The sequence below is a fragment of the Ictalurus furcatus genome, unplaced genomic scaffold (assembly GCF_023375685.1).
Source record: "Ictalurus furcatus strain D&B unplaced genomic scaffold, Billie_1.0 scf1, whole genome shotgun sequence".
Taxonomy (NCBI): Eukaryota; Metazoa; Chordata; class Actinopteri; order Siluriformes; family Ictaluridae; genus Ictalurus; species Ictalurus furcatus.
The window spans coordinates 1693857-1703844 of NW_026521050.1; positions in this window are offsets into that span (position 1 = coordinate 1693857).

Below are 9988 nucleotides of genomic sequence, written 5' to 3' on the forward strand. Positions count from 1 at the left end.
AGAAAAAAAAAAAAAACTTACATAGTCAAAGTACAATTACACGCAAATATTGTCCCACACTGAAGAGTCTTTAAACCAAGATGTGCTGCTTTTTAGTCTTCTTAGCTCTTTTTGAATGTCCTTGAATACAACATCACTGGATATAAACGTTTGATTTATAGTCATTCTGGACCTTGTTTTCCAGAGTTTAGATTTAGTCAAACATATTATGAACCAAATGAAGTCATGCTTGGTCTTGCTACAATTTTCTTTAAAAATGCCATAGAAAATTGAGTTCATATTTATTTCTATATTGAGACCAATGATTTTTAATTTAGCCCATGTTTCTTTAGCGCGATAACACTCTAACAGGAAATGTTCGAGTGTTTCCTCTTCATTACAGTTAGGCATCGGGCATTTACCAGTTTTTACAAAACAGCTCCATTTCACAACCGCTCTTACTGGGAGCCTTCTTACAGCGACTAACCAAGTTGTATCTCTCAGGTGCTCAGATAGGATTTTATTCTGTAAATTTTGGAGACATTCTTTGTTTTGGTCTTCCTCCAAATTTCTGAAAGCCACAGGGTTACTATAAACTCGATCAACAATTAAAAGATATATTTCTTTGCTCGAGTCTTCCACCCAATCGATGTTTAAATCTTTAAATTTGTTAGTGAAGTCGGAAAACATCAGTTTATAATACGGAATTCCTTTCCTCGATGGACCTTTTTTAGATTTCCAGTTGGAGATGTCCCCTATCCATTCGGTTTGCCTGGCAATACCACTCGCGATGATTTTGCACACTGCTATTTTAGTTTTTACGGATATATCGACAGCCCCAAGGCCTCCCAGTTCCCTTCTCTTAAAAAGGAGCTCACGTTTTGTAACCTCACGAGTCGTATCCCATATGAAATTACAGCATATTTTATGAAGTCTTCTTATCCAAACTTCTGTCGGAGGTAAGATGCATGATAAAAACAGTATTTTTGATAATAGAAAAGTTTTTATAATATTTATTCTAGTTTTATAACTTAGATTACATGATTTCCATTTATCAATTTCATCTTGTATTATTTCTTCTTTTTTTGACCAGTTATGGTCGACACAGCCATTATTATCTATATATATACCTAAAACCTTTAATTGCTGAACTTCTAGGACATCTATGGGAAATTTGTTTTTTTCATTTCCAATCCAGACACATTCCGTTTTAGCTTTATTTAGGGAGGCTCCAGAGACTTGCTCATACTCGCTAAAATATTCAAAGATGATGTCTAGTTCTTGTTTAGATTTCACAAATACAGTTATGTCATCAGCATAAGCAGAGATCACGACTCTGTTCTTTCCTATTTGAAGACCCTTAAGTCTATGATCATCTTGGATTTTTTGTACAAGTGGGTTTATAGATAAAATATATAAGGCTGCACTCAGAGGGCACCCTTGCTTTACACCCCGCATAACTTCAAATGGTTCAGTCAAAGAACCGTTAACATTTACTTCAACCGTCGATTTAACATAAAGGCATTTAATCATGTTTATGAAATTTTCAGGGAATTGATACAGTTTTAAAATCTCCCACAAATAGTCTCTTGAGATATAATCAAATGCTTTTCTTTGGTCCAAAGCCACAATGTAAAAACTGTCACCATTTTTTTATCAAAAACTAGTTCTCTTAATGTGTTCAAGTTGTCCCACATAAATCTTCCCTTTATTGCACATGTTTGTTGTTTAGCTATTATTACGTCCAAATAGTCACTCATCCTGTTCATAATGGTCTTTGCAAAAATCTTATAATCGACATTCATTAGGGTGAGATGTCTCCAGTTGTTGATATCACACATTTCACCCTTTTTATACAACAAGGATAAAACACCTTCATAGAACGAGTCATGCATGTAACCTCTAGCGATCCCATCATTGAAGGCTTGCGTTAATAATTTAGCCAAATCTATGGCGCATGCATGATAAAAATCAGACGGGAGACCATCTTTCCCTGGAGACTTTTTTAAATTTAATTGTTTAATGGCATCAACAACCTCAGCCTCTTTTATTTCCTCACCTAAGCTCTTGGAAGGCGGGTCAACACTATTTTTTACATTCAAAAAGGTTTTTAGAAGTTTAGCATCTATTTCAATTGAGTTATACATGTTTGAACAAAGGATCCGAACAGCATCTCTGACATCTTTAGGATTTTTCGCTATAGTTCCATTATCTGTTTTAATGGCTTCGATATATTGGGCTTCTTTCCTTTTATTAAATAGTGAAATTGCTTTTGTTTGATTTAGAAGTTCATCGGAAATTATTCCTGCTCGGACTTAAAGGATTTGAAAAAAGAGATAGAAACTTTAAATAATGAGTTTTTACTGAACATTCAAGTTGTTTTCCTCACTTTCATCTCTTGTATTTTTTAGTTTTAGGTTTATATATTGTGTCATAATTGTATTGTACTTCTCATTTTTTTCTTTATTAAAACATAGACATTTGTATTTAAGAAATTTTTTAATCTGGATCTTAAAAACTTCCCACAAATCACAATAATTGGTAGTGAGGATATCTAAAGTTTTAATCCTATTAATTTCTTCTTTTAATTGTATAATCAATAAAGGACTTTTCAAAATTTGTGTGTTTAATTTCCAATAGTTTCTTCTTTCTTCATTTTTAAATCTAATGCCACATATAACTGTCAAGTGGTCCGACTCAACCAAGAGTTTTGTTGTATAAAATTTTGCCTCAAAATTATTATTAATATATATCCTGTCAATTCTAGTTTTACATGTTTTATCAAACCTTGTGAAGTCCACTTTCTCTGGATATAATGTCCTAAATATGTCGGTGAAATGCTGTTCATTCATTATAGATTTAAGGACACCACCTTCTCTCCTAATTTTACATATTTTGGAAGAAATTTTATCATTATCATCTGTGATTGTATTAAAATCACCGCATACAATGGTATAGAAACCGACACACAGGAGCATTTTAAGCTTTTTAAAAAGCCGGATTTTACCAACAGTATCCTGTGCTGTGTATACATTTATTACTCTAATTTTTTTGTGCAATAAAACACATCTATAAACATTAATCGACCAGGAATTATTTCACGGCTCTTAATTATTTTAAATTTATTGTTATAAAATAAGGTGGCAATACCATCAGCTTTACTTTCACCTATTGAAAAGATTGAAGGACCTTTGATCCATAAACTTTGGGCGTTCTGTACGTCTGCAAAACTGCTTAATCTGGTCTCTTGTATACATAAAATATCAACATGTTCTCCACTCAATATATTTAACTTTTTCACTTGATTAATTTTTGCCTGAATCCCTCTAACATTACATGTGGCAACAGTTAAATTTGAAAAAAACCATAAAAATTAAGATAAGGATCTTCTCCGATAGATATTATTGTATGTCCATTAGTCCACATTTTCTCAACATTATCCACATCATTTAACCTCAATTCCTGCAGACATCTATCACATTTCTTTTTAAGTAATATAGGAATTGAAGTTAAAATCAAAGACATTGTGTCAAAAAAAAAAAAAGGGAAGAAAAGTAGGCAATATACATCATTCCTTAACCTTTTTTGCATTGTCAACATTTCCAGGAGAATTCCTCTTTCGCCTTTGGCGTTTATATGGATAGTCTAAAGTGTTTTTACCTTTCGCCAGCGTGGGAGTGTCCGCAGTGTCACCTGTGTTGTCGGCGATTGTCTGGGTTGTTCCACTTTCACCAGCTGGATGCGATGACTCCTCTCGGCCCTGTAGACTTCCTGCAGGTGTAGAAATGATCTGGGTCGCTCCGGTCTCTCCCTCTGAGCACGTAGGCTCCTCTGGGGCTTGTAGACCTCCTTCAGGGTTTGAGCCGATCCGAGTCTCGCCGACTTCTACAGCTGATAGCGCAGGAAACTCCGATGCTTGCCGTTTCTCCACAGACGAAAGACTGGGCGGAGATGCTCCGCTGCTTCCAGCAGGTACTTCCGGTGTCTTCCGTCTCCCTTCCGGGGTCAGAGATTCGGCGCTGCTCTCAGAGTCCTCGCCGTCTTCGCTGTCGCTGGTATCGGTGCTGCTTGAGTCACTCCCAGATGTCGAGTCATCCTCACTTGTGTGTAGTTTATTTTCTTCCCAGTTGTTATCCGCTTTATCGTTTGTTTTGGTTTCTGTGTTATGTGCGCTTTGTGTTACATTCTGGTCAATGTCTTTTTGATTTTTCGGCATTCTTAGTTTATAGCTGTAAGAATTTGGGCATTGAAAATATATATGCCCGGTTTCATTACATAAATTACATACTTGTGTATTTCTACAACTCTTTCCTTTGTGGCCAAAGCTTCCGCATTTCCAGCACTTTGTTTTCTCACAGTCCTTTGCCTGATGGTCGGAATCGTTACATATAAAACATCGTTTTGTTTGGCCGGGATATGTAATCGTTCCATTGTATGGTCCCATGGAAATGGAATTTGGTATCTGGAATATACTTCCGTCGGGGTTTTTCTTAAGTTTTATTTTATATCTCCTGACTCCATACCATATCCCGAACTGGTCCAGCGGCTTGTCAACAGGGTTCAGTATCTCACCAAACCTTAAGAGGTATTGTTCTACATCCGAGTCAGCGATTCTCCCAGTCCAAAACTTTACTACAATGCTCTTTATGTCTTGGGGAGCTGATGTAGTCATCTCCCAGTTTTTCCAGAATTCACTTCCTGTATTATTATTAAAAATTTGAGAAAATGTTTGAAGTGCCTGTTCTTTGGTAAAACATATTTCATACTCTTTTCTGTTAGGCATTGCAATAAAAGAGTATACATCTGTAGTCGATATCCATTGACTACTTAAAAGGTTTACTCCGACTTCAGACCTGTCTGGAGCTTCTCCTTCTCCACTGTAACGTAGTCTGACCCAGTGCCTCCCCGCCGACGGCGAGGAGGCCACACGGGGTGACATACCGAACCCCGGGTGGCGATAATTATCACCTCGTTAAAGGTGTTTTTGTTGTTGATGTTGTTGTCGTTAAAGTCTTTAGTTTCAAATTACTAACGAGGGTACCACTTGCAAAAAGAGAGTATTAATTACCACCCTTGCTTTTTTTTTTTTTTTTTAATGAGTTTTATTGAAATTATGCAAAATTCACAAGCTTACACAAGTCATATTCAGAAAGAAAGGGAGAAAAAACAAAAAACAAAAAACAAAACAAACTTACATAGTCAAAGTACAATTACACGCAAATATTGTCCCACACTGAAGAGTCTTTAAACCAAGATGTGCTGCTTTTTAGTCTTCTTAGCTCTTTTTGAATGTCCTTGAATACAACATCACTGGATATAAACGTTTGATTTATAGTCATTCTACACCTTGTTTTCCAGAGTTTAGATTTAGTCAAACATATTATGAACCAAATGAAGTCATGCTTGGTCTTGCTACAATTTTCTTTAAAAATGCCATAGAAAATTGAGTTCATATTTATTTCTATATTGAGACCAATGATTTTTAATTTAGCCCATGTTTCTTTAGAGCGATAACACTCTAACAGGAAATGTTCGAGTGTTTCCTCTTCATTACAATTAGGCATCGGGCATTTACTGGTTTTTACAAAACAGCTCCATTTTACAACCGCTCTTACTGGGAGCCTTCTTACAGCGACTAACCAAGTTGTATCTCTCAGGTGTTCCGATAGGATTTTATTCTGTAAATTTTGGAGACATTCTTTGTTTTGGTCTTCCTCCAAATTTCTGAAAGCCACAGGGTTACTATAAACTCGATCAACAATTAAAAGATATATTTCTTTGCTTGAGTCTTTCACCCAATCGATGTTTAGATCTTTAAATTTGTTAGTGAAGTCGGAAAACATCAGTTTATAATACGGAATTCCTTTCCTTGATGGACCTTTTTTAGATTTCCAGTTAGAGATGTTCCCTATCCATTCGGTTTGCCTGGCAATACCACTCGCGATGATTTTGCACACTGCTATTTTAGTTTTTAGGGATATATCGACAGCCCCAAGGCCTCCCAGTTCCCTTCTCTTAAAAAGGAGCTCACGTTTTGTAACCTCACGAGTCGTATCCCATATGAAATTACAGCATATTTTATGAAGTCTTTTTATCCAAACTTCTGTCGGAGGTAAGATGCATGATAAAAACAGTATTTTTGATAATAGAAAAGTTTTAATAATATTTATTCTAGTTTTATAACTTAGATTACACGATTTCCATTTATCAATTTCATCTTGTATTATTTCTTCTTTTTTTGACCAGTTATGGTCGACACAGCCATTATTATCTATATATATACCTAAAACCTTTAATTGCTGAACTTCTGGGACATCTATGGGAAATTTGTTTTTTTCATTTCCAATCCAGACACATTCCGTTTTAGCTTTATTTAAGGAGGCTCCAGAGACTTGCTCATACTCGCTAAAATATTCAAAGATGATGTCTAGTTCTTGTTTAGATTTCACAAATACAGTTATGTCATCAGCATAAGCAGAGATCACGACTCTGTTCTTTCCTATTTGAAGACCCTTAAGTCTATGATCATCTTGGATTTTTTGTACAAGTGGGTTTATAGATAAAATATATAGGGCTGCACTCAGAGGGCACCCTTGCTTTACACCCCGCATAACTTCAAATGGTTCAGTCAAAGAACCGTTAACATTTACTTCAACTGTCGATTTAACATAAAGGCATTTAATCATGTTTATGAAATTTTCAGGGAATTGATACAGTTTTAAAATCTCCCACAAATAGTCTCTTGAGATATAGTCAAATGCTTTTCTTTGGTCCAAAGCCACAATGTAAAAACTGTCACCATTTTTATCAAAAACTAGTTCTCTTAATGTGTTCAAGTTGTCCCACATAAATCTTCCCTTTATTGCACATGTTTGTTGTTTAGCTATTATTACGTCCAAATAGTCACTCATCCTGTTCATAATGGTCTTTGCAAAAATCTTATAATCGACATTCATTAGGGTGAGATGTCTCCAGTTGTTGATATCACACATTTCACCCTTTTTATACAACAAGGATAAAACGCCTTCATAGAACGAGTCATGCATGTAACCTCTAGCGATCCCATCATTGAAGGCTTGCGTTAATAATTTAGCCAAATCTATGGCGCATGCATGATAAAAATCAGACGGGAGACCATCTTTCCCTGGAGACTTTTTTAAATTTAATTGTTTAATGGCATCAACAACCTCAGCCTCTTTTATTTCCTCACCTAAGCTCTTGGAAGGCGGGTCAACACTATTTTTTACATTCAAAAAGGTTTTTAGAAGTTTAGCATCTATTTCAATTGAGTTATACATGTTTGAACAAAGGATCCGAACAGCATCTCTGACATCTTTAGGATTTTTCGCTATAGTCCCATTATCTGTTTTAATGGCTTCGATATATTGGGCTTCTTTCCTTTTATTAAATAGTGAAATTGCTTTTGTTTGATTTAGAAGTTCATCGGAAATTATTCCTGCTCGGACTTGAATGTTCAGTAAAAACTCCACCCTTGCCTCTGCCACACATGATGCTGCTCTCGAAGTCAAGCCACTCAATGAAAGTTCTCGCGAAGCGCCCACCTATTTATCCACACTTGACAGGACCTAGTTGAGAACAGGCGAGGAGGCGGGCCTTACACCAACAGTCACACAATAGCTCTCTTTTTCGAAAACAATCACTAGGCACTGCTTTTCACCTGCTAACGTCTTCTTCTTCCCCATTCTCTCTCTCTCTCTAAAAACACACACAGATACAAAACATTATTAGTATTATCGGTACTAATGTTTTGGTTCCATTAGTAGCAGTAGTAGTAGTAGTAGTAGTAGTAGTACAACACAATAGTCAGGAACTTTGGGTAAAATATACATAGTAAAGCATACAGCCAAAACACTCATCAGCGTAAGGAGGTTAGAAAAAGCTGTCTGTGTTTGTACAACATTGACATTACTGTTTCAAACACAAGACGTTCCTTTTGAGCACGTCCTTGGACTCAAGGCCCGTATATACTACAGTCCTACGTCCACTGCAACTACAGGTCGCACATAGCAGCACAAGCCTTTATTAGTAGGCCCAGCATTCAGCGGATCAGCACCAATGTCTGTGTTCACTTTGAAGCAGCCCACATTCTACCACACAAGTACTTCACTAACTTACAAGCACCACAGAAAGGAATGCAAACACAACTCTCAGGCCTTGCTTTATCAGCTCTCGCAAATGCATGATGTAATGGACTCTCGAAGGTCGAAATTAGCTACATTGTCTCAAACCCTCATCTCATTCTTAAAAAGTGTCATTCACAAAGAAAGCATATGCACTTTGACAGTTGTGCAAGAGAAACTAACATAACACACATCACACACAAGTAGGAATACAAAGTCAGCCTTCACACTGTCTAATCACTGGCCTTCTCTTTTCCCATACGCACTGTGTTTGAACCTAAATGTCATGCATCAACCAAAAACTGCACCTCCAGAATGACAGCTGAGTTTAAGATTGGCAAAATATGTCGCAGCAGTTGCATTCGTCAAATAAACTATGAGCAATTAAGTAGTGCCAATGAGATAGTTACAGCAATGTGTAATGTCCAATAAGCTCAAAAAGAGTCGGACACTTTATTCTACTTGGCCAATCAAACACAATTATGAATTGGGATTCTGATAGTTGTGCGCCTTTAACTCACTGTGAAGGAAAATGAGGTCAGCTATATAGACAACACCTTTCATTACGTATTTAATTACTTCGATTGAGGTCATTACTAGAATCAGTAGTAGTAGTACAATACCTACAACCTACCTTCTGTTTTAGGCGGCGTCGTGTGTTGTGCCGGATGGGACATGACTGCCCTCGTGTGGCCAAACTCGGGAACGGCAATTTCCCAAAAATTGCAGTATTCTGTTATTAAGCTTTTATTGGCGGTGTTCAGAAGTCTATATTTGTAGTAGTTAGAAAACAGTGGGGTAAGAAGTAGTAGATGCTATGAAAAACACACACACACACACTCTCACTCACTCACTCTCACTCTCTCTCTCTCTATCACATCTCTCACCCCATACCCCTCTCACTCCCATACACTGGGGCAGTGGTGGCTTAGCGGTTAATGCTCTTGCTTACTGATCAGTAGGTTGGGGGTTCAATCCCCAGCACTGTCAAGCTGCCCATTGAGCAAGGTCCTTATCCCTCTCTGCTCCTGGGGTGCCATATCATGACCCTGCACTCTGACCCCAGCCTCCTGACATGTGGGAGTATGTGAAGAAAACAATTTCACTGTACTCTACTGTATATGTGACCAATAAAGACTCATTATATAGACTTATACATGACTTTTTTTATTCTAAAAAAGCTGCTAAACTAATCATTTTTTTTACTAATGTAAAAAAAAAAAAATGCTAAACACATTCTCTATTTGTGTGTGTGGTTTTTTTTGTACTGTATGTGTATTTCATCAGTGTTGCTATGAGCTTATTTCTCGTAGTAGCAATCTTCTTATAGCCTAGGCCATCTTTATGTAGAGCAACAATTCTTTTTTCAGATCCTCAGAGAGTTCTTTGCCATGAGGTGCCATGTTGAACTTCCAGTGACCAGTATGAGGGAGTGTGAGAGCGATGACACCAAATTTAACACACCTGCTCCCCATTCACACCTGAGACCTTGTAACACTAACAAGTCACATGATACCGGGGAGGGAAAATGGCTAATTGGGCCCAATTTGGACATTTTCACTTAGGGGTGTACTCACTTTTGTTGCCAGCGGTTTAGACATTAATGGCTGTGTGTCGAGTTATTTTGAGGGGACAGCAAATTTACACTGTTACACAAGCTGTACACTCACTACTTTACATTGTAGCAAAGTGTCATTTCTTCAGTGTTGTCACATGAAAAGATATAATCAAATATTTACAAAAATGTGAGGGGTGTACTCACTTTTTTGAGATACTGTCGAAGGGGAAAATAAGAGAAAGAAAGTGAAAAAAACCTCAGTCTTCCACGCACGCTCTCACCAACACGCTTCACTCGCTCCACTGTACTC